This window comes from Triturus cristatus, chromosome 10 (genome assembly GCF_964204655.1).
Source record: "Triturus cristatus chromosome 10, aTriCri1.1, whole genome shotgun sequence".
Taxonomy (NCBI): domain Eukaryota; kingdom Metazoa; phylum Chordata; class Amphibia; order Caudata; family Salamandridae; genus Triturus; species Triturus cristatus.
This window is the reverse complement of record NC_140593.1, coordinates 595,889,048-595,915,953: the sequence shown is the minus strand read 5'-3', so window position 1 is coordinate 595,915,953 and position 26,906 is coordinate 595,889,048. Positions and strand designations below refer to the sequence as shown.

Below are 26,906 nucleotides of genomic sequence, written 5' to 3'. Positions count from 1 at the left end.
AATAAAAGATCTTTATAATGTTAGGCACTTATACTGAAAAGTTCAATCATATATCACATTTTATGCATGAATTGCACCATTGTCGAGCGTGTTATGGTGCTGTACAATGAAATCAATAGAAATGCTAAGATTCATCATTAATTTTCATGACATTTTTGTTAAGGTTATAAAGTAATCAGTTACTAAACATTTAAAACCCACTATATGACTAATCCTACTGTTTGTACCTAGTCAAGCACACTTTTATGGTGCTGGTACTTCAACTTTTCTCAGTTTCAATGTTGTTTTTCTGATCGTATGCAAAATGCACATTTGTGTTTTTATTGTCAATATTGGTTTATGTGTCGTGTAAGCATGATTAGCTATTATGCTGCATCACCGGTATTATGCAATGTAGGAATTTAGTCCCTGTATAGTGCAAAAAACATAATTCCAGATTTAGAGGTTGATATATGGAGTTTACTTTATCATTTTGGTTTCTGTCAATGTAGGAGACGTTTGACAAGCGTTACCATCAGCCATCAAAGTTTGGAAACGTTTTTCAAGCACAAACTCCCCTACTGCTAGTGTTTTTGAAAAATACAAAACTAATGGCTGTCACGAACCTAGAGGTTTTCACCCATGTTTTAGGGGAAGTCATTTTGGATTTTTCCTGTCCCTCACTGCCAGGTTTTTCCTGACAGTGATTGAAAGTGAGATAAAGGCTTTTCACTGTCCACCCTGCTGGGGGTCCGCACTGTACATACACGGGTGGGAGTACGTCTCGTACATACACGGGTGGGGGTACATCTCGTACATACACGGGTGGGGGTACACAGGTGGGGGTATGACTCGTACATGCACGGGTGGGGGTACGTCTCGTACATACACAGGTGGGGGTACGTCTCGCACATACACGGGTGGGGGTACACGGGTGGGGGTACGACTCGTACATACACGGGTGGGGGTACGTCTCGTACATACACGGGTGGGGGTACGTCTCGTACATACATGGGTGGGGGTACACGGGTGGGGGTACGACTCGTACATACACGGGTGGGGGTATGTCTCGTACATACACGGGTGGGGGTACGTCTCATACATACACGGGTGGGGGTACATGGGTGGGGGTATGACTCGTACATACACGGGTGGGGGTACGTCTCGTACATACACGGGTGGGGGTACACGGGTGGGGGTACGACTCATACATACACTGGTGGGGGTACGGCATGTACATCCACGACGTCTGGGTGGGGGTTCGGCGTGTACCGGGCCCCCAATTCCGCTCGCATCGCGCCGTACTTCGCTTTTCCGGCACTTTTTGGGTGCCGTAAAAATATTGCCGTCCGGACTGGTGTTGGTACGATTCGTAATTCCTGGTTCGTGAAATGCAGCCTGCATGCGTCCCGACGTCACGTCGGCGCTGTCCCGGATCACATTGGTATGTGTTTTTACAGTTGGTCGTTTTTTTTTTTCCGACTCGTACGGAAATGGTGTTTCCGTACGAATCGTACTTGCAAGTTTGTAGGGTTATTTTACCGGGTACGAGTCGGATGGAGAAAACCCTCCGACCGACGGTTCGTACCCAGTTTTTCCAGGACCGGAATCGGCACCTAAGTTGTGCTGTTCAACTACAGAAATATGTTTTCCACAGTGCATGCTATGTATAATGGGTGTGCAAGGTTGTGGTAATTTGCTTTCGCGTAATTAGGCAAAATTTGGGAAAAATGCTAGAAGCGCATCCTCAGGTCAATTTTTGATTCAAAGACAAATTTCACTGTAAAAACATACAGTGAACAGCAGAATTTGTGAGAGCAGCAGTCGCTTGCATTCTGGTCATTTGGTTGACCCTCATGTCAGCAACAAACCTTTGGTTTAAATGGCCCATAACTGCATGAAATGGTGTAATGGTAGCATTCAGGGAATTTCATGGAAATCGCATAATGCAAACTTTTCGAATTATTCCATTGAATCTGTTGTAATTTCAATTTCTTATGGGCTTAGTTACTACGCCTTGGAAGTGTATGTTCACACACTATTTGGCAGCACATACATGAGGTGGGAATTAGTCAATTAGAGATATTAGCTGTGGTACTGGTGCCCTAAGCACTGATTACAGCTCGTCTTCATGAAGTGTTTTCCACTTTTCAGTTCAAACAGCTGTCTTGTATTTGGCATTTGAGGGGACTGGTCTCTATTGAAGGTGAAGATGTGTCAAAGTAAATGTGTGAGACACCTGACATTCAGTCCTTTCTTGCCATTTCAATAAAAACAAATCCAAACAATGGACTCAGAAGGAAAGTTTTCAATCTCCTCTATGCACTTCTCTATAGCTCTATACCCTCTACCACATTTTGAAATCATAGTCATGTTTCTTAGTATCAGAAACCACATAATTGTTGGTGGTATTGTCTCCTGTATAAGCCATGTGTCACAAGCTGCAAATGGATGAATAGACCCAAGACCTTCCATCATTAAGCATTCTGAAATGTAATTAATTCTGTAATTGTTTACAAAGAGAGCACGGTCCCTTTTTTGTTGAGAAGATTAATACATATGCATTAACCAATAAAATACCCTGCATGATCATTTAGGGGCCACATAACACGGGAATACAATTTCCTGTTACAAAAGGTTGCACATTTTGAAACAGGGTCAGAGGACTTGTATTTTGCTATTTGTTATCATTGAGAAGCTGCCTGATCTCAAAGAGGTGTTTACAGTGTTGAGTTCTAGTGAGCAATACCAAAATAAATAAATAGTTATTATATATAAATAAATAAAAACGTGGTCAGCAAATCCAGTACAGAATGCTCCACATTTGTAAACAGAAACTTTCCAAGAAATGAAAACTGTCTTATGTGGGGCTTCCAGTTTAGAGCTTGCTGATTCTTGTGATGAGCGTTTACACTTCACTAGAAAAGGGGTTTTAGTGTATATAGATGTATTCATTTAGCATCAGAAAAGGACAGATGGCTAGGCCCCCTATGGCATTTACAGTGTGCATTTATAGTGAACTAAGATAATGGAAAATCTGTGGCTAATTGGACTCATCACAGAAGTGCATAGGCTTCAAACTACAAGAAATATCTAAAAAACATTAGAGACAGGATCTCTTGTTTGGAGTCGTTGGACTTCCTGAATGAGCCTGCAAAGTTTTTTTTTAATATGAATCAGAACTTTTGTGAATTAAAAGAAGTGGTTAGAAAATGCTTAAGCTGTGTCTGGCTGTTTGCAGTGTGCATTTACACTGAATTCACATGACGAAAGAATTACTGGGCTAATGGAGTTTAAACAGTTGGCTTGTGGACATGAAACAGGAAGTTCCACCTTAAATCTAATGGATTACATGAGCAGGACTTCCTCTTTTGAGTCTGTTGGCTCCCTGTCAGGTCTGAGAATGTTCTGAAATGTTTTAAATTAATGTAATATTTTGATTAATTAATTAAGAGCTTATATTTTCTTACACTAGTCAAAGAAGATGTTCATGTTTCGTAAAATGTTCCACCCTGTGAAATAGCATGCTGCATGTTGAAGCAGGCTCTTCATTTTATATTAAACTGTGTTTGCACACCATTTTGGAGCACTCAATGCTTGAACAATAAACATTTTGGACACAGAACAATATGAGGAGCGGCTTGTGAGGGCGACTCTCCATCTCTCATCTAAAAACTAGGATACACACTGGTGAACAAGGACTGGGTTAGTTGGGTGATAAGAGGGAAGAAAAGAAACTTTTGACATAATAACAAAATATCCGCTACGTCGATAAAAGTGAAACAACTGTGAAAAAAGCTATTTATAATGTAACAGCTCATTACACATGAAACTATATATATAAGGATTATAAAAGTAGACAATTAATATTTCCAATTCTAAAATAATCTAGTTGTCAGAAAGTGGGTATGAGAAAATGCCTTTTTTTCACGTGGTCACCCCATTTTTTGCTGAATTTTATTTCTGTTTTTAGACCCTTCACAATGGGGCACGGCTGACCAGTGCCCAGAGACATGCCTGGACCCTTAATACATGGCTTGAGACCTACAATTGTAACCTAACTGCTGTAGTTTAAACCTGCTCAAAGTAACCCTTTTGACAGGGGAAAATACCTTCCTTTCAAATATAAATTATTTATGGGTTTTTTTAGCCCACAAGGTAGGGTGCATGTGGAACATGTAGAAATTAAATATTACCTACAGTGACAAGCCCTCAAATGCTATTTTCACTCTGGAGGGTCTGGCTGCCCCATGAGAACAGTAGAGTACAGATTGTTAATTCTGCTATTTTGGAGCAGCTAGCAAAAATATCAAAGCACTATTTGTAATATTTATTAAAAATCCAATCTGATGGTAAAGTTATATTTCAATAAATATTTACTAGAAGTTACCTTTTTCTTGCTTGGAGCTCCGGGATGACAATTTGCATAAGCTCTCCGGTAGCAGCGCAGCCAGTGCTTGACTTTAATGAGGTTTGAAAACTGCTTCCAGAGCTCAGACAATGGCCTGAGTGTGGAGAGGTATGTTTCTTTACCATGTGAAAGACCAGTTAGATTTGACCCAGTACCTTAATTGACTTATAAAGGAGCCTGCCTTTCACCAGTAAAGGTAAGATAAGACCAGTGATAGGAGAGCTACCCAGAGAACTGGTTTTGAGTGACCAAAGAGGAGGGGACTTCTCCTTTTCTGTCAACACATCTGGGTGGTCAAAGGCTGTACACAAGGGAGGATCTGCGGAAAAAGTGAGTTGAGTTGTCCCTGGGAAATTTAACCCCATTGGTTAGGGAGGAGCCAAGGGTTATGCCCACTCACTAGCTAGTGAAAACCAAACATTTGCAAAATGTTCTGAATTTCATTCTGTGCAGGAACTAGGGGTGCACACATAAAGAACGACACACCATGTACCCCCATCCTGCATGCACCACCTTCACAGAGGCATAAGGGGGCCCTGCAGCATTTTCTCACCGCCACCCTTTCTACCATGTATAAGGTGGCAGTGAGGCAACTCTTAATTAAGCCTGGGCAAAGCACTGCGCTACACTCGCGTAGTTTGCGAAGTTCACGCTACTTCGCACTAGGCGAATTGCACTTGCAGAGTGCGAACACGCGTAGCGTAGTGTTGCGTAGTGCTGCGGTCATTTTTTGCTTGCTCGCGGTCTTCAACGTCAAGTTGGCGACCGCGAGCAAGCAAAATGACATCCCGGCGAGACTTTTTCCTCGTTCGCAACCAGCAACATCAAGTTGGCGATCGCGAGCATGGAAAATAAGATTCCCAACGCGAGGAGGTCAGGTTTCTCATTGCGAGTGGTCGCGTATGCTCGCGACCGCTCGCGATGAGAAACTACCAGTTCGCGTTGAGAAAGCTGCCGCTCGAGTAAAAATCTACTCGAGCAGCAGAAAACTACAGCTCGCACTGTGCAAGATGCCATTTTCAATGATTGCACAGTGCCGGTTGCTTGTCCGCACTGTGCAATCATTGAAAATGACATCTGGCACAGTGCGAACAAGGTACTACGCAATTCGCGAAGTGCTACGCGTAGCTCGCGTAGTGCAAAGTGCACTTTGCGTAGCTTCGCGAAGTGCTACTTTGCGAACTACGCCCAGGGTTACTCTTAATATGCTTGCCAGTGTCGCTGCAGCACCACCAAGCATATTGCGGCCACACACCACAGTAGATGCCTGGTGGTTGATGCTGTCCCATCACGGTCCAACCGCTGTATTCGTAATACAGCAGTCGGACCACCGGCTGCCATCACCCCACCGCCACAGGTTTGGTGGTCTGATGGACCGTCAATCTCGAAATTAGGCTCTAAGTTAGGTAGAAAGGAACTTAGGGCCTCATTACGATGGTGGTGGGACTGCCAATATCAGGCAATCAGTGGTGGTCTCACCACCATCGGACCGCATTGCAATGGTGGGTTGATGGTAGGCAGGCGGAGAGACTGACTTCCGCACATCCGACAGGCTCAAGGAGCCCATCAGACCATCAGAGGGACTGCAATCCCTACAATAGTGGCGGTGCCTGCTCAGGCACCACCGCAGGGATAACAATGTCCCTTTCCACCGGCCGCATGAAAAGGCAGGTGGAAAGTGACTTTGGGGGCCCATAGCTTGCCATCCATCCCCCGGCCCTCCGATATTGGCCCTGGGGTGCCCCCTAAACATCCCTGCAACATATGGCAGGCATCTCTGGTGGAGCAGAACCAACCACCCAAGTCAATCTGCCGAAGTTGAGACCTTGCTGGGTAAAAAACAAATCTGATTGGTTTTGCTTGGAGCTTTTATGCACTTTCAAATCAATTTCAGTGGCCCCTCGTTGAGAAGCTATCTAGCCTCATAGAACTCATCATTGGATACAGCCTGCAGCCTCTAACTGCTAGAGGACACAGGGTACCAAAAAAGCAGTCCGCATTTGAACGTGGAAATTTTGACTGGAAAAAGTATCAAATGTGATCCAGACAATGAGAGGACTTCTCCATGCGCAAAATGTAAACTTTTTTCCAGTCGGAGGTCTCGTTGCCAAAAGGAAGGACTTTAGCTGGATTTCTTCCAGTCCAATTGGTTGCTTTATCTCTTAAATCTGTTAAGATTAATATCTCCAATTCCTCATATTGGATTTTGGTTGTTTTGGTATCATTTTGTTAATTACATTTATAAATTGGAGTGCACTCCTTATTGTAATTTTGACTTTTTAACTTTTTTGGTACTTCTAAATGCCTGACTCATTTTCTTGTTTGAGCTGAGATTTAAATATTTGAAACCTTTACCTGGACCTAACAGGTTAGTGACTTTGTTATTTGTAGTGGACTACCATCCACTCCAATTAACAATTGACTTACTAATAACTTGTTGGAGGGTACTTCACCCAATTTAATAAACACACTTTAATTATATCAAAACACAGTTCTAAGACAACTTTTATTCAACCCATGCAAGGAACTACAAAAGCAGCAGGCAAAGAGCCAGAGAAATTAATGTTTTAAAGTCAAGGGTTTTACCAAATGAAATTTCCAAACCAACTTAGAAAAATAGAGAACAAATGTAATATTCGAATAGACCATTTTTTAAATCAGATAAGGGAAAACATTTGAGGTAAAAAGCAAAAGAAAACACAAAACACTTATAAGAAGTTCCAGCCATGGTTAACCAGGACCAAAGTGTTATTTCAGGCTGCCCACAATTGATCAAGGTTTAAAAAGGATAAGCAGGTTTCACTGTTCAACGTTTTTACTTTCGGATGTTTTGTTTTTCTGGAGCTCTAACTCATCCAGCAGGAAGGCAAAAAGCTGAAGCTAGTTTGAGTCCCTTAAATTTGGATACACCATTATATAACTTCCACTGAAGCCATTGGGTTTATTACCAGGGTTTGGGATTGGTACATTGGAAATACACCAGTGGTGTAGAGTTTAAATGTCATTTGTGGCAAGCAATGTGTTCCTACACCTCACAATGTGTATGGCGTCAAAGAACGCCATTATGTCCTGACTCAGTGGAAATGGATCACATGGCAATATAAAGGGCTTGTGCATATTGAAAACCTAATTTTATACATTAGATACATTAGATAAGTCCCCACAGTCATGTAATAAAAACCCATGGGCTGGTTCCTTAACTTAAAAGTGGAACGTAATAAATGTTAGAGAAAACTCTGTAGCCAGAGTGAAAAGTTTACAAAAGCTATTTGCCACAGTTACAGTCAAACTGCATTTACCATGAACAGGCCTGATTATGAATAAAAATACATTTTTACATTTCAGCCAGGGAAAATTGATGAAATTTTACTTGTTATTAAAAATCTAATTTGATGGTGAAAGGACATTTTTGATAAAGGTAGTGGAAACATAAGATTAAAACTTGTACTTTTGGCTGTCTGAGAGCATAAAGGATGAAAAACCAGTTTGCCTGGTAGAGCCTACTCCAGTGACTATAATAAATACACCATAATATGTGAGCGTTTGGCATCCAGGCAGTCAGTGTGCTGCCTCTGTTAGCAGGAAGGTCAAAGTGGTCTGAACAGTGACAATTTAGAAGGGATTAGCCATCTGGGAGGGGAAAGGGACAGATTGATTCACCCTGAAAGTTTTACTTCAAATTACATAGGGGTAGAGGTCCAAAGAGAAGTGAGTTGTTCCAACCTGGGAATTGTTATTTTTTCAATGAGTTGGGTACAAAATTCCAGTCTCAAATCACTGATATATCAAATACTAAATCATAATTTGGAAGGGATAACCACAACAAGCCCTTTCCGTAATCAATTTCATTTTAGGAGTCAGTAAAAGTGGGGTCCCTATTATTTGGTCACAAACAATCAGAGTTATTGAATCAGAGTCTGTGTGCCTCCAAAATAGTTGCTACTTCTGACCCGAGTTTTTTTTAGGACCTTTAGAGGACAAGGACAAATTACTGGGGTTACTCTAAGGAGGGTGTGAAGTCCAGGTTTGTCCCACCTGAAGCTTTTGGCCAGAATAGGATTCAGCAGGAGCTCTCAGTGAAGGTATCCAGGTTTGTGAAGTTGTGCCCATCTATAACACTCAGCCTTTGCATGCTGGTGGATTCTGTGATAACCAAAAAAGACTACATTCAGAGGTAAACTTTGGGAGTGGGAAAAGCCAGCATAGTTACCCCAGAGGCAAAGCAGCCTTGGCAGCTTTGAAATTTGACATTGCCCTGCCTAGAGGTTTTGAAGCTAAATACTGAAGGCTTGCCATCTTGGTAACCTTGCCAGCTTCAGCATCCTGCTGTTCCCTACTGGAGCATTTCAAGGAGGATTTGAAAAACCTTGACCTGTGTTACAAACTAGGCCTATTTAACCCTCACCCCATTATGATTAGCTTGACATGACATCTAGGGCCTAGCATACTAAAAACATTGACATTCAGTGGTGCTTTGTATTTTCTCTGTGCTTTTTGTCTAAAAAGGTAAAAACTCCATACCTCTGGTTCTCCTCAAACAATTTAAACCACTTTATGTATTTGATTGCATTTCTTTTTTCTTGATTTTTCTAAATTGGTTTGCACATATTATTAGCCATTGCTATGAGTTTTTAAGAAGAGACTAATTCATCCAGGGGGTATTTTTTTTTAGTGAGAACAGATTTCCACGTCCCAACGAATAATCACCTTTACGACAACCAGGTACATTTTACAGAGGATACCTTTAGTGGAAAACCTGGTTTATTGAGTAATAATATTAATTTATTTCAAGACAATGCCATAGAACATGAAAGGGTAATTAAAAATCCCTGAACGTTATCTTGAATACTATTGCAAAATAAACAAATCTCCAGAAGATTCAGCATTCTTTAACAGTGACTTCCAGAAAAAGGGATTGCATCCATTTGTGAATGATTCACAAAACATTGCCAGGGCTGAAGGATACACGGTTCTCCTCTTTCAATGTAGAATCTACTGTCCACAAGCAATAATACATTCTAGAGCAAATTAATGCTGCAAAAATGTGAGGTGTAGAGAGCCTAAGACTGAGACGATAGCCAAACACTGTTCCTTACCAAGAAACTGGCATTCCTTTCTGTAGTGTGAAAGGATTTGTCATAGAAAATCAGTCCACTGTTAACCATGGGGCCCACTAAAGAAAATATGAGTCAGAGTCTCAAAGATTGTGCTATAACTAGTTGTGACTTACTTTTGTATTACTACTGTCATAATATTCAACTTCAAGAATACTCCTGGTTTACCTCTAGGCCCAATTCATGAATGTATTCACATGTGGAGATCTCTGAGCCATAAGATGTATGCCTTCCCCTAGGTGTAAATCCCTGCTTAGATGAAGTTCACAAACTCTGGGTGGAGATATGCACATAGAAGTTAAGTCTGTTACCTCACCCCCTCGCTTTTGGAGGTGGGACATAGACAACTTAAAATGCAAAAATAAAATGAATACTAGTAACATTCTGGGCATTCTTTAGTTGTAACTCACCCACACATGTTTCCACATAGGCTTGGTGGAGATCTTGGCCTATGCTATTTATAACAATGAATTACAAAGGTTAGGGAGAGAGGCACCACCTGAAGAAAATGCAACCGAGCTGATTAATATTGCTACTGAAAGCGCATAAATATAGATCACACCCTCAACAGTGAGCTATTCTCCTTGTACTGTGAAACATTGCAGAGCCAGATATTACATACATTTGCGTTGTATGTCACTGTGTGCCCTCTTGCTTTTGTGTGTGTATGGAGGGACATGCAATGTGTTATTTTGGGTCACTGAACACGTTAAAAGAAGTATAACATGAGAGGAGTCATTTTTTCATTTATTTACAATTCACGTATATGTATTTTTCTATGCATGTGGATATGTTATGTTTTATAATGTGATTTGTGCTAGTGTCTGCAATATTTAGGTATGTGACTATTGTTTAATTTTGTTAACTCTAGTTAAATATATTTTTCATTTTATAATGCCTATCCAATGTGATGTGTATAGGTGTATGAAATGTAGAAATGTATAGGACTCTGTGAAAAATAAAAAGTATTTTTATTTCATCTAAACAAAATTGTTGATACTATTGTACAATATGGTGTATATCAGTGATCACAATGTCTAAAGTAATATGACAAATTTTTCTTTATTGTTTTATGATTTTACATGTTGGTTTTGGTGCCAGTACTGGTATGCCATGCTTCTATCTAATTATATGAGATTGCCTTGCAATACCTCCGTGAAGCCACATGCAGTGTGCGATTTACTCCAAGACTTGGTTTGAGTAGATTTGAGTCTGTTTGTGTTGCAGTACTACTGAGGTTGATGTGGGTGTAACTTTAGTGAATTGCCATTGGCATACCCTTTTGTAGAACTCCTGGCTTTCTCCTAGCTTACCCCTGGAATTCAGGAGTACTACAAGATTACATCTTTCTGAATTGGACTTGAATAGGCAGTAATCTCTGCCTGCCCTTCATGAATGTAATTAAGAAGTATGTGAAGTAGTACTAGATATAGGAGGAGAACTGTGGCTTGTGTTTTGTGGACAGCATTTATGAGTAAATAAAATAGTACCACAGGAGTTCTACTCTACATATTCACAACTGCTTTAGTGACTCAGGAATACAGAATCTGTCATTGTTGGGAAATCTCTTCTAATGGACAGGCGGACTGGAGTTTATGTAGTGAATAAACTGCGTGGACAGCTTAATCTACCAGCCTGTGATTTTTCAACATGTGTATATTAATACTGTGAACCCATTTTTTGTAGCACACCTCTTTATGTTCATAGCCAAGTTTCTGTGTGACTGGATGGTGAAAATAGTGCATTCGGTGGATTCAGGAAAGTGTATAAAGTTTTTCCTGTGGTCCTGTCTAGATTCTGGAAGAAACAGCTAAACACACTAAGCAGCACCCTATGTTTTTTTTTATATAAAAAGTGAGTGGTTAGAAGGTGATGAATGCTTATAAAGATACCTTAGCTACAGACACAACTAGTCACGATACATGGGTGATGCAGACTTTAACACAGAACTAGTAATGAAAGTTTACTACCAAAGTTAAAACTGAAGATGTAATGATGGATACTAATTTTATCTATCTTTAGTGTTGACAGTAGATAAGCAGTAATATGTTTGATGCGGGCGGAACTTAACTATATTAATCATATCTAGTGGGTAGTCTACATTTTAGTTATATTAGTCAACATATTATGGCGGCGGAGATAGTCAGACAATGTATCACCTTTGTTTTGCCTCACAAGGTGGCGTCTTTCGCTAACATGCTGACACATGAATACAGTGAGAATTGCCCCCTTTTCAGTTTCTATTCCTGTTTTATAGATCTCATCAACATGGCGCCCAAGGAGGGTGCTGATCGCGGGAACATTGTATGCACAGAGCACTCTCTGAGACCTCAAGGGTGTTTGCCTCGTATTAATCTTTTTTAGAATGTTTGGCATAGATTAGAGATGTAAAATGTGTGCACTTGGTAGTGTGAGTAGTATGTACGTGACACACTGCTCAGTGTAACAGTGTAAGGATTACACAAACAAGGACTGGTATGAAAAGTTATGTATGAAATTATTCTTGGTGAAGCCTACTCTTAGTAATATACCTTACATTATAACATGATGTACGAATAAGTCTGCTGGTATTTGGGTTCTGATTATGCATTAATGTATAATTCGAGATCCTTAGTGTTCGGGCTCCTTTTGCTGCCATTTGTGTAACTATGATAAGGGGGCCACTGCCAGAGTGTCTATTTCTCTTCTTGATGCATCTCATTGGACATTACAGCAGGGTTAATCTTTGTCAGCTTAAATCAGCCAATGATGTGCATAAGATTTTACTCATTTAGAATTGCTATTGGATCCTTTTATATTGAAGATGTTGGCACACTTATACCCCATGATGAAACCAGAACAAACTCTTCATAATTACGAAAATAGGAATAAGGGTGAGTTTTGAACTTCAGAGTATAAATAGCTATGATCCTCAGATATTAAGAAAACTAGTTAGCTACACTGATTCTCCTTTCAAATTGAATACCACTTGAGGTACCAAACCTATTTACTGTCAAATTGTACAATTTATGTAAGAGTGCACCATATATAATCCTCCTCTGCATCCTTCTTTACCTAACAATAGAATATGTGCAATGAAAGATTGGTGTACCACCCTCTCTCATCAATGCAAGAATGTAATAAAATGCCTCAAACCTAAAATTTTTACGGAATTTTTACTGGAATTACCCGAGATTACTCCAGCGTAACAGAAAAGTCCCCCGAGCCTACCCATATGCAGACTTTTTCCTAAATTCACTTGGGGGATTGTTACCCCAATCTAGGGTGAAGGTGTATGGGGAGGGAACGGCAATTTAGACACACTGCCCTGCACACCTCTTCCACAAATAGTTCACAGTACATTATATGCATTGCACTTTTTAATATTTATTTTGTCTGCAAAGGCCCGTTTTGTTCAATGTGCATACCAGTCAGGAAAACTGAGTTTCATGTGTAGTTTTTCTGCTCCCCTGTGAGAAAGTCCAAAGTCGTAGGGAAGGTTGTCCCCAGGGAATTTTATTCTGTATGAAAGTTGAGATAGCTTTTTAGTGTCTATGAAGGGAAGGAAACATGTATTTTATCTTCACCCTTTGAAGCAGGAATTGCACCCAGAATCAGCAATGCTTCTATATTAACAAGCCCTAGCAAAACTATCCTGTGAAATACATAGCAAATGCACTGCACACGCTGTTTTTGAAAAGTTTCTTTAATTTGTATTTGATGAGCTCTGCAGGGAATCAATTTACATATTGTTTATCAAAAGTATTATATATTCAAGGTGAGGAGGGGTTATTTTGCAGGGTTGAACTTTTGAAACTTGCAGATTAAAGCAGACAGCCCCACTTGTGTCAAACATAAGCTGATCTCTTTTTTCTCTGGTTGTATTGCTTTTCTGTTTTTCTTTTGCGTTTCTAGTGTAGCTGGAGTGTAGCACCGCTTTGATAGCTGATAAGGTATTTCGTTCCCAGGCTTTTCTTGAGGGTTAGACTTTCATGTTCATTATATTTTTATTTTTTTATTTCGCTACCCTTTGTGCATGTAGGTTTTTTTCCAATAGCAGGGTTCTTCTATTGAGACGTTTTTGATTGAACTATGTGCTGCATTTCCCAGTTCTTGGTATTGAGGTCCCAGTAGAGCAGTGCAGAAGCACAACTCCCCTCACTCGTCACATACCGGATTCAAACCTCGAAATAAGAAGGGCGTTCGCTCTGCCACCATGTTTTGCTTTTACATGGGGACAATCTGAAGGATGATTTGATCAAGGGTGACTATGATGAGAGAGACAACAAAAAGACTGTATTTCAGCTCTAGAACATGATGTTACCCTGCTCCGAGTGCTCAGCATGGAATACGCTCACAGTAGCCGCATATTTCAGGAACACAAAAACTAACTTGGATGAAGGATGCACAGCAGATCATTATCTCTCTAGTGATGCTGATTTTTTTCCAGATAATTATGACAGCTCTCAGACAGGCATTTGCCTTAAAAAAAATTAGCTGTAAACCAATACCTGTCGACATTGTGGCAAAATTAAAACATGAATCAGGCTGTAGCACACTGGTCCAACATTTTTTGGGAATTTGCAACTCAAGTCACCAGTCTCGGGTGCCAGCATCAGAATATGTCGCTAGATATACTTAAAGAGAGGGCAGAGACTGAGGGTCTGATTACGAGTAAAGCAGGCAGGAATTCCTGGATGGAATTTGGTTCTGCCCAATGACAGGTTGGCTGGTGTTCTTGCACCTCGATTTAACAGGTGCAAATTGATGGATCTGGATATGATTTTATGGCAAGACCGGAGGCTAAGATTATGCAATCCTCTTTTATTGCGCCACCCACAGCAGCACCTTTAAAGAACATAGAACACAACAAAGTTCTATAGAAGATTAACAATGAGCCAGAACATCCATGACTCTTCCTTCTTTTTTTGCTGCTGCCCATGAGATAAGTCACGCACGTCTTCTCTCTTTAAGTATTTATATATTATAAATGGTTATGTATGTCTGAGGTACATGTGGTATATGCTTGAAAGATAATTATGGTTTGATTTATGTGTATATGTTCTGTTATTTATTTATCAACTTAAGAAAGCACATTTTGTGTTTCTAGTTCGGATGTTTTTGAATTATTAGGACATAAATAGCCAGGAATGATTAAGATTTAAGGAAAACATATGGAAGTATGATTTGTAAGTGTGTCATGATCTTATAAACGGTATAAAGAGGTTACGAGCCTTCGTCTTTCCCGATCGCACAGACAGTTTTCTTTCTCAGCGTTTTGTCGTATGAGATTTCAATTAGTTAGCGCGTCGAGCGCGGTAGGTTTCATGGGTGAGATTTCAGATTGTTTAAGGTATTAAGTCGATTGTAAAATAATATGTTAGTAAGATTTGAATGTAGGCTTACCATTGCGAGGAGTCGGCACGAGCCGCACGTCATAAACGTTCCTGACATCTAGAGTCAGGCAGGAATATGAGGGAAGAGACAGGCAGACAGCGCGTTCGTGCACACAATCGCACGAAGTAGTGACGCGTGCGTAGGGAGAAGAGAAAGGCAGGCTGCGCATTCGTGCGTGCTCTCGCACGTAGTTGTGACACGTGCGTACGGAGCGTGTAGCTATCTGTTTCGTGAATCTGACAGGATTGTTCACGAAGAGCTTTTACTGACAGAGTGCTTCCACTGTATTTTAAAGCAAAGGAAAAGAATATTAATTAGATCGGAAAACATTTGTAAGTGTTTTCTGGTGTTTGGTGAGCTGTGATCTGAATTTAGGAACCCTGATTTGTTTTGTGGAGAACAGTGTGTTTGGTTCCTGAGGAGTTTTTTGATATAAAATAAGGAGAGTTTTGGGCTGGTGAGGAAGTTTTGATTACCGGCAAGTATTAAAGGTTTTGTATTTGTGTAAAACATTTGCATTCATAATGTCTGAGGAAAATGCAATTTCACAGACTAATTTAAGCATGGAAGAGAGGATTTCAAATATGTTGAGTAAGTTTGCCAGTGATCTAGATACGAAAATAGAGAAGAAATGTGAGGATTTGAAAAGAAGTGGAGGCCATCCATCTCCGGATGAACACTTTTGGTCTGCTGGTGAAGGACCAGTGTTAACGAAAAATAGTGGGAAAGTAAGTACGAAGAGAAAGAATGTGGATTCAGATGGTTTAAGGAGTAAAAGAGCGAAGGCTGCCTACCCGGATTCAGGTCTGCTTCGTAAACATGCGAAACAAGCAAGTGTTGAGGACACACAAGGGGACCTTGATAGAGGTCAGGGTGCTAGAAGGCATACTATCATCTTATGTGATGAGTCTTTGGGTAGTGCGGAGATAGAGTTAAGTTGTTAATCTGACTTCGATTCAGATATTTAAATTGTGGATAAGGGGAAACATGCAGAGGCAAAGTCTAAGGATAAGTCTGATGAGAATGCTGGGGTCAAGGATCCGTTAGGTGAGTCAATGTTTGACCCAATGATGTTAAAGCACCCATATCTCCTGAATGGAGCCCGGCTCCTCATGTTGCTGAATATGTCCAGATGTGGCTAAGGAAGCAAATTCCAAAGGACATGAGATTGAGGCTCCATTCTGAATGCCCTAGACCAAGTCTGTCAAATGAAATTGCTTTGACGCCCGACCTAGATGCAAAAATTATAGCATTTATTGGTAAAGACGGAAGAGATCCAAAAAAGGGATTGGATAAAGGGCTAAAGATGTGTCAGGACAGACTGCTTGATCTTACTGGCCCACTTACAATTTTTTTTGATATGGCCGAAGAGGCCTATGTAGAAAAGAAAAGTCTGGATGTAGAGGAATTTAGAGAATGGATTCAAAGGGCGGTGTGTTTGTTGGGTAATGCAAACACCACGATTTCGGTTGAAAGGAGAAAGAGTATCCTCCTTAAAATTGATCCCAAGTTGGCTGAACTAGCAAACAATGAAGGTGGTTTGGAGGCAAATGGGATGCTTTTTGGAGAGGCTTTCATTAAGGATATGAGCAAGTATGTGGGTGCTTTTAGTTCTCTGCAGAAGTCACAGAGAGAAATTAAAAAGGTCTTTGACCGTCTTGCTTTTGGCGGGGCCGGGAGAAGTAGAGGTTGATTTCCCGGCCGAGCCCAAGGTATCACAAGGGCCTCATTTTCGAGGGGATTTAGACCCTACAATTATAACTATCAACAAAAGTCTGGATTCCAACCCAGGAATTTCTACCCTCAGAAGGAAAGACGGAATTCATGAGGGAATAGAAGATCAAGAAGATCAGGTAAGACTAGGCCGTTTTGTTACCCATGTAAAGAATTGGCGTATGATAACAGGGGACCCATGGGTTCTGCAGACGGTTTTGAGCTATCGTATAGATTTCATAGAAGAACCAATACAAAATCAGTGCCCTCCAATGATAAGATTCGATTCGGCTCTGTCAGAGTTGGTAGAGAAAGAAGTAAGAGAGTTGTTAATGAAAGGAGCAATTGCAGAGGAATTGGAGACGTGTGCGGGTTTTGTAAGCAATATTTTCTTAGTAGAAAATAAAGGGAAAGGTATGAGACCCGTAATAAACTTGAAGCATCTGAACGATTGGGTATGGTACCATCATTTCAAGATGGAGGTTATGCATATGTTGAGGGATGTGCTTCAGACAGGGGACTGGCTGACTCGCCTAGATCTAAAAGACGCGTATCTAACAATACTAATTTGGTCAGAACACCAGAGATTTCTGAGGTTCAGATGGGGAGGAAGATTACGGAAGTTTGTTTGTCTCCCCTTAGGGCTATCCTCGCCCCCGTGGTGCTTCACCAAAATGCTTCGTCCAGTTGTTGCCTTTTTGAGAGACAGAGGATACACGTGATTATTTACTTAGACGACATCTTAATTATGGGTCAGGAGAAGAGGAGAGTGGAAGATCACACAAAACAAGCTGTGGACCTTCTAGAGAGTCTAGGGTTTGTAGTGAACAGGGAGAAATCTTGTCTGTCCCCAAGTCAGGAAACACAGTTTTTAGGGTTCTTGATAAACACTATTCAGGGTCAGCTGAGGTTACCTATGGACAAAATAATGAAAATAAGGAAAGACATTCGAAGAGATTTGTTTTTAGAAGTTATCTCTTTGAGGATATTAGCGAGGATCATAGGTCTGTTGTCATCAACTATTCAAGCTATTTTTCCAGGACCCTTGAATTATCGTGCTCTTTAAAGATTGAAGGGCAGTCATTTAAGGCATGGTATGAAATATTCTCAGGAGATTACTCTTTCTGGAGAGGCCAGATCAGAACTCAATTGGTGGCTCAGGAATATGGAGGCATGGAACGGGAGAGCAATTTTCAGAGTGAATCCGGAATTAACTATAGAGTCAGATGCGAGTTTAACTGGTTGGGGAGCACGTTGTGGTGCTGCTTCGACAGGGGGTATGTGGACTGTAGAGGAAAGGCAGTTGCACATAAATTGGCTGGAACTGCTGGCAGGGTCATTCACTATAAAGAGTTTTACGAAAGGCAAGGCCAAGTGTTCAGTCTTGTTGAGGATGGACAATGTCTCAGCGGTGAGATATGTAAACAAACTAGGGGGACCGAAATCAAAGGATCTAGCGGATCTTGTGAGAGTGTTTTGGGATTATTGCTTGAATCAGAATATCTTGGTTCAAGCAGAGTATATACCAGGTCAGAAGAACGTGCAGGCAGATTGGTATTTGAGGAATCAAACGGATTCCAGTGACTGGATTCTACACAGGTCGGTGTTTTTGAGAATAATGGAGTTGTGGGGTCCTTGTCATGTGGATCTGTTTGCGAACAGGTGGAACACTCAATTGGAGAAGTTTTTCAGTTGCCGCCCGGATCCGGAATCAGCTGGGATAGATGCTTTCAGGCAGGATTGGAGGGGTCTTCAAGGTTATGTATTTCCCCCATTTGTTTTGATAACCAGGGTGACCTTGTTGGTGTGCAAGTGGAAGGAGACGGTGGTACTGATAACCCCACTTTGGAAATCTCAAGTTTGGTATCTCATCCTTTTGGAAATGTCGATAGATTGTCCAATCCTTCTTCCGACATTCCCAGATATTCTGAAAGGAGCATTGGGGGAATCTCACGATTTTGTACTTTCAGTTCAGTTGAGTCTGATGGCATGGAAAATGTCAGGAGAGTCTTGGAAGTGCCAGGACTTTGGATCAAGGTTTCTCAACTTATCAGAGAATCCTGGGCTCCAGGAATTAGGAAGATATGTATAAATTGGCTTAGCAGAAATGGTTACGCTGGTGTTTGGAGAGGGATTACGATCCTGTTTAAGTGGATGTAATATTTGTGGTTAATTATTTGGCATCTTTGTTTGCCTCATTCTTAGCGTACAGAACTATCAATCTACATAGATCAGCTATCGCTGCTGGCCACGATATGGTTAATGGGGCTTAAGTGGGTCAAAATCATTTGGTAAAAAGACTGATGAAGAGTGTAAGAATTTCTAAGCCCCCAGTGGACAGATATTCGTTTGTTTGGGATGTTTCTAAAGTCCTTGAGTATTTAGAGAATTTGGGGAGTAACAATGGTTTAGATTTAAGAATTTTAAGTGGGAAACAGACTGTGTTATTATGTTTACTGTCTTCTAGTAGAGTTTCTAATGTGAGAGCTTTAGATGTGGGAGCAAGGATTTTTAATCCAGAGGGTGTTTGTTTTTATCTGTGCAGAAGAACAAAAACTAATTCAGATAGCATTTTTTCTATCCTTATTTTGATGGTCATGAACATTTGTGTGTTGTGCGTTGTTTAAAAGAGTACGAGAAGAGGACTTCAGATGTTCATCCTGCAACTGAAAACCAGTTGATAATTTCTTATAGGAAACCACACAAAGCTGTTTCTAATCCAACTTTGGCAAAATGGGTGTAAGAGGTGATGAGGAATGCTGGTGTTGATGTGAGTAGATTTGGTGCACATTCAGTGAGGGGTGCTTCGGCTTCAAAAGCCTTTTAGCTATGTTACATAATATTCTGAGATGTTCTGATTGGTCTAATGACTCTGTTTTTAGGAAATTCTATTTTAAGCCTATGATGCGTGCAAGTTCTTTATTATTAGAGAGGCTTTGAACTTGCATAATCTTAGCCTCGGGTCTTGCCATAAAATGTAGATTTTCATCAGCCTTGATGGACAGAAAATCTGGATTTTATTAAAGACACGGAGGCTAATATTATCCAGCCTCTCCCTACCCTTGTTAGTAATGGTTATTTGTTCTTTTTCAGCTCGTGGCCAGCAATGAAACCGGAAGATGGATTTTGCTCAAATCCGGATAATGTGTTTTTTCTGGTTTTAATGTGGATTTTCTAACGACTTATGTTTGTTTTTACTGCAGCGCTCAAAAAGAAGGAAGAGTCATTGATGTTCTGGCTCATTGTTAATCTTCTATAGTACTTTGTTGTGTTCTATGTTCTTTAAAGGTGCTGCTGTGGGTGGCGCAATAAAAGAGGATTGCATAATATTAGCCTCTGTGTCTTTAATAAAATCCAGATTTTCTGTACATCAAGGCTGATGAAAATATACATTTTTCATACAGACTCTGGGAATAATGTGTGTGGATAATCCAGGATAACTGTCTGGTTTTATACCCCTGCCCTCCTTCTTTGAATTGAATTAAGGGCCTTTTTATTACTTTGGTGGTTCTCCAGTGGTGCTGTCACTGTGCCGTCCGCTGGAGAATCGCTAAGACTGTGGTGTGCCCACCCACTGGGTTACTATTGTAATCCATGGCAGGCAGGAGGTGTAGTGGTGGTCTGACGGCGATGGTCTGTTAGGCTCATGGGAGAGCTCCGACTGCATGTTCCTGCATGGTGTGGCATGCATGCCAAACCATGCAGGAATTGGGGTTGCAAATCCAGGGGACACAACATGTATCCCCCTGCATGAACCACCAGGCCCAGGAGCAGCAAGAGGCTCTGTTAGAGCCCCGTTAGTTGCCTCTCCGCCACCCTTTTCATGGTGGACTCACTGCCATGAAAGGGCTGATTGAAAGCCAAATCAAAATATGCTTGGTGGCGCCTCAGCAGCACCGTCAGCATAATATTGCTCCTGACTGCTGTGCGACCGCCGTGGGATCCTGGATCCCTGCGGACACAGTGGTCCTGTGGCGGTCCAACCGCCACACTCAAAATACTGTGGGCAGGCCCACAGTGTAACAGTGGTCAGACTGCCACTGCGAGTACAGTGGTCCTATGGACCGCCATACTTGTAATAAGGCTCGTAGTTTGCTTTATGCACATTAAATGATCCGTGCTTCAACTCCTAAGGATGAGAATTGCTCACTTGGTATGAGTATGTTGCTTGAGCTTTGGTCAACAGGATACATCATATATAAATGTATAGACTTAAAGGCTAGCTTTTCCAGTGGATCTGCAATGGTATTTCTTTCATCGCCGTGCATGCCACTTGATAGCACGGAACTGTCATGCATATCACCTATTTATAGAGTAATGTCACATCTTGTTCCTGTGCCACTGCATAATCTTGGCAGTGGAGTTAGCAATGCTACATGGATTGTGATGACAGACTGAGTCACATAACACAAATTGTCAAAGGAATTAGATGAGATAATGGGTGCATTATGATATAAGGCATAACCATCAGAAGATTTGTCGTATTTCATCCTTGAAGGTGCATTTAATAGCACAATGGATATGCAGAACATAACCTTGTGATCCAGCAATGAGCAAAGATTTAGCAGTAACATCCTCTTTTGTTACTCCTGGCCATGCCCTTGTCACAGGAAATTAGTTCCCTCTGATTGAGCATACATGTATGTAATGACAATATGACGGATTGTTTATGAATTGATCTTTGCGGATTGGACTGCAACCATCAATGTTGCTATCTACCTACAAATTAAAGGATCATGTCTGCCCCCTATATTGAAACATGAAGTGTGTATTATATTTTGCTGAAGTTCAGTCACACGATGAGGACACTGGTTCTTCACCTAAGACCTTTATAAATAAAGTTTCTGCAATGACTCTGTTGCCTATTTGTACACTGAGTTTCGATAAGAGATTAAGAGTGTGTGAAAAATTAAAGAAAACAATAATACATGTTTTCTTAAGAATTATCTACAACTCTGCATCTTACATCAACAAGTTGAAATTGTCCGAATGATGCATATTTTTGTTATTAACAGCCACTGATTCAAAGAATCATCATTTAAATGAGATTGGGACTGCTTCCAAACTGGTCTGTCTACATTGTTATCGAGTTTTTGGCGAATTCATTTTCTATCCTCCTAGAGGGAATGGAATTAGGTGGGGGAAACTGGGAAGTGTTTTAGAATGGCTCCATTTAGTGTTAGTTTAAAACAACCACCAGCATTAGCAGCACTCTTGCAAAGAAATACCTTTTTATCCATGTCAGTAATTTGAGGATTTTTAGTATGAAAATCACATCTCTAGAGTGTTAAAAGTCTATGCTTAAGAACATCTAATATTACATGTATCAATTCACATACAAAATGACAGTGTACAGTAAGGACAACTCTCTTACAGAAAGTGTCATGCATTAATATGTTAGATAGAAGGCTGCAATCTCTGTATAAAACACTGTGTTTACTTTGCCAATCACCATTGCGGGCAATAAAAGTAATACATACATATATAATACTCAAATAACCGATGGAGCCTAGAGCTTGCACAACCAATAAAAAATATTAACGGTGTAACCATGCACCTTAGCTAAACTGTTTAGGAACTGTGATACCAAGGCCTAGGAAGGGTGCCATGGGCCCTAATGCAAGCAACACGTTAAGGCCTCCTCCCCTGGTTGGATTGTGATATTAAGGCATAATTGGGATGTTGGTGGTCCCTGTGACTCCTTAGTCCTGACGCTCATACACCTGCCTCAATAATAACAGCTACACTCTTTATAGTCCTCCCAAATTTCCAGGGATTTGCAGGGTTAATGCGAGAAGTGCTGCTCCAGTGCAGTTTTTTTTCTTTGAATTCTGGGACTTGTAGTCCTGCTTATTTCATTATAAATCTGAACTTCAAGCAGCTATACATGTAAGACATCAAATCAGCAGTATTATCATATGGCAAATCCACCTTAGCATTACGATACAATAGTCACTACACTCGACCCTCCTGAATCCTAGAGAGGATAATGGCACCTATGACATGTTCATTCACGTTCATTCCATATGCAGCTACGTGCATGCTCCTCTCTGAGTTCTGCTGATTGGTACCCTTGTTTCAGTATATATTTGAGAGGCTCTCTAACAATACATCCCACCGTGGAATAAATACTTTCCCTTACCATACTCTATACATAATTTTAAAGGAGTAGAATTATATACAAAAAAACTTCACAAAGAAGCGATGTAGATTCTAGTTTTATAGCAAAATAACAGAATTTCTAAAATTCTATGGTAACAGATATCAGTGTACTTCCGGGTTCCATGCCTGGTCACAGAACTAGGGGACATATTTATGGCACAGCAACGCAACGCAGTGTAGCAAGTCACCTTGCTACGTCACAGGGAAAGGCAAGAATGTACCCGATTTAAAAGAATACGACCGGAAAGACACATTCCTGTCCTTGTCTCTTCGCTTGAGCCGTTTTGGCTGCCGAGCGCCAATGCAGGCAGCATTCTTTTGTGCAAAAAGGGACACCTTACTGAACAAGAACAATCCTGAGAGGAAAATTCCTCTTTCTATGTTTGCTGTACAATGCAGCACACATAGAAAGTGGACGTAACAAGGAGAAATAAAGATATTTATCCCTGTTACGCCTCACCTGGGGTGGCTTATCTTTTTGGCACATTCCCAAATTTACCAGTTCTGGTAAAGCGGGGAATGCATCAAAAACCATGGGATTTGCATGGAAACACCCACTTAACACCCATGAAACACCTCCCTGGCATAGAGTGAGGCAATGAAGTGATTTGTGCTACGTTGCTTTACTCGAGATTTATGAAGCCACTCAGGGCTAAGCAAGGTGGCTTTGCGTGGCTTCATAAACCTCATTTTTGCATGGTGCAGGAGCGATGTAACAGGGCTTATAAATATGCCAAAACCCAAAGGAAATGATGGACGGATTGTTGAACATTGCAAGCACTCACCCCCAGTCAACTGATCTGGGTTTAATCCATCACCATTCTTTAGCCCACTCTGCCACCCCAGTTCAGACATGGCCATATGCAAATCAGTCTGACCCTGTGCCTCATGGGAACAGTCCAGCCCGAACTGCCAAGCCAAGTCTTCCCTGGACCGGAAACAAGCTTCCTAGGACCGGTTTCTGGCATTTCAGCCATCTTCAGCCAGGCTTGCTTGAATCCAGTGGCAAAGTGAGCAAGGGACTCACGTCTGAGCATATCCTGCCAACTTATGGCGAACAAAGCAAAAACCAAAGGAAATGACAGACGTGAGTCCCTTCCTCACTTTGCCACTGGATTCAAGCAATCCTGGCTGAAGACGGCTGAAATGCCAGAAACCGGACCTAGGAAGCTTGTTTCCGGTCCAGCGAAGACATGGCTTGGCAGTCCGGGCTGGACTGTTCCCATGAGGCACAGGGTCAGACTGATTTGCATATGGCCATGTCTGAACTGGGGTGGCAGAGTGGGCTAAAGAATGGTGATGGATTAAACCCAGATCAGTTGACTGGGGGTGAGTGCTTGCAATGTTCAACACTCCGTCCATCATTTCCTTTGGTTTTTGCTTATAAATATGCCCCCAGGTCTGCAGCCTTTTCTGATGTGATGTCTCAGAATTCCTCAGTGTCACACAGCTACCAGCGCTGTATCTCATAAGTAACATGGATTGTTTTGAAAACGTATGTTTGGTAGTGGGAAAATGGTTGTACTGTAGTTGTCTGCAATTGTTTTATACTTATAACAGTTTCACAGATTGCGCATGTATTTCTCCCAATCACTCCATAAGGAAAAGCATGACAACTCGAGCTAATTAGAGGCATTTTAAGTGAGATAAGCACCACATAGTTTCATAACACTGTGCCCGTTGGGCCAAGAATGATGCTCATTTTATGAATAAACTGAATTATCACTGCGGCTGAGGCATACTCTTACACCAGGAGATGCCGGAAATTGCTCTGAGCCACCTGTCAATGGTAATGGAAGCATTAGGTTTCAGGGCACACTTGTGTTAGACTAACCCTTCGATAATAACGTCTCGTTTAGCGTTCTATAGGCAGTTGCTGCTTTACACATTTTTTCATGCTTTATTGGCACATCAAATTTTTTTCTCAGGCTGCATTTCTCTACTAGACAGTGCATGCCTCATAAAAGCAACCAAACACAACAGATCATTATTCATATCAATTGATTTATGGAACAATTCTTTTATTCGTTTTATAAGAAAATCAGTCGCCAGTACATAGCTGTATGCCTAAATAACTATTGATTTAAATACCAAAATACTGAATATGGTTTCTATGGTCTTAGCTTTAGAAATTCATTGTTTCCTTCGGGGTTTTTTTTTACATTTAAAAATCAACAGTCTCTGAATGGCATACATGGATACAAACTGGGAATGGCCTCAATTGTGGTGAAAAGAGGTGGAATGCAAACATGCCTACGAGGCGAGAATACAACTAAAGATCGCCTGCATGACACAGAAAGCCCTACATAGCAACACCCCCAGCTATTTAGCACAAAAGCTAGAGCGGTTGGGAGGGTGCAGACATTCGCGAAGTTCGAGCTCACTACTACTAAAACCTCAATCCTTCCACAAAAAGAGAACTGGGTGCAGAGCTTTCTCAGGTATCGCACAGAAGATTTGGAACACCCTTCCCCCAGATGTATGCAGAATCTCCTCCTTTACCGCCAGTTAAAAAAGAAGCAAAAATGTTTCTAATGAACAAATTAACATCCTAAAACTTTAACTCTCTGATGACTATTTGCCACCGATTATATCCAAACACCAATGTCTACCTCTTTTTTATTGTATGCGATTTTCGATTGTATGTATAATGTGTGATAACAGTGTATTGTAAAGCACTCTGATACCCCCGTGGGTCATGTTCGCGCTATATAAAACTTTATAAATAAATAAATAAAAATAAATGACTCATCCCCCCGGCTTTGCGTTGTCGACAAGTAAATTCTGGCCACACAGAGTAGATTTCCCAGGTATACCAACTTACCACCTGGAGTTAGAAAATTGGACCGATGTCTTTTGACCCTCTCCGATCTTGCCTGAAAAAGGATCTGTGCTAGAAACAGATAAACCTGCTAGAGATAACAGATATATTTTTCTGGGTTCCCCCTCAGCCTTTCCCAGAGCCAGCACACAGATATCATCTGGTTTGGTATTTTTAGAGGCTGTTATTAAAAGCCAAGATGGTGCAGAATATTTACAGATATTGTACCAAAAATTACTGTTGCCATGGTAATAATGAGCATGCATACGTAATTAATATTTAAAAAAGGTAACAATATTTTTTAGAATTCCCTCTCCTACTGAGACTCTGCTAATAAGAACTGGGTTTGGAAATGTCTGCCATTATGAAAGGTGGGATACATCAATGCACACCTATTGATAAAAGCGGTCTGCCCTCTGCACGCCAGGCCAGGAAGTGTTGATTATCCCACCCTCATCCACACCCTAATGTCTTAAATGGGATTTACTGCCAATGTCCTTCATTGGGTCTCTTCTTACATATCCCATCAACATGACTTCAATTATAATCCTAACTCCAGGTACTAGATGATCTTTGTCACTTATGGAGGATGCAACGTTTCTAACCTGTCCTATGTCATCTTCACCATCTACACAGAGCCCTTAAGGCCTGTTCTCCCTGAAAACGGCACCAAAATGTGCCATTGAAAAATTGCACACACGCACATCTCTAATTGACACGTCTCTTTTCAATCCAAGCATCAAGAGTCCTTCTGCACCTGCAAAGTTAAACCATTCCTCCCACAAGGTGACTTCTGAACTATTGTTCAACTCTTCTACTCTTGCATCTGGATGGTGGGAACTCAAGATGGTCTAGTTTAGAGAAATGCTGAAGACACATTACTTTAAAGAACATTTCAAGAGGACAAAGTAATAGGCCATCTCCAATATCATGATCCAGCTTCACCTCCAATCACTTATTGATGTTGTTTTTGCTTTTGAACCGATAAACCTGTACAGGGATTTTCAGCCCTTTAGCTATGTTCACGCTATACAAATACAGCATACAAACTTACTGGTCTGTGAGAGCCCAGCTTGGATATCAGCTGCTTTCCTCGGATAAATAAACTCCTTGGATTCAAGCACATGCACCTCTCTCTCTCAGAGAGCTCGAGATGTTCTATTTGTACTAGTTTAGAGAAGGATCATGAGAAAATGTCCTCTTGGTAATTGATGCAGCGTGTGAAGACACTCATGAGAATTCTTACATTCTTATAGGTCTTCAAAAAACTCAGAGCCTAAATAGAACATTATACCATATATGAATATATAAACATATGAACAACAACCAC

General features: G+C 40.9%; 1 protein-coding gene across 3 annotated transcripts in view; it reads right to left on the bottom strand.

Moving 5' to 3' along the window:
• SHISA9 (shisa family member 9) overlaps positions 1-26,906 on the bottom strand; it is a 1,213,953-nt gene that overhangs the window by 396,895 nt on the left and 790,152 nt on the right. The gene's annotated exons all lie outside the window — the stretch shown is intronic.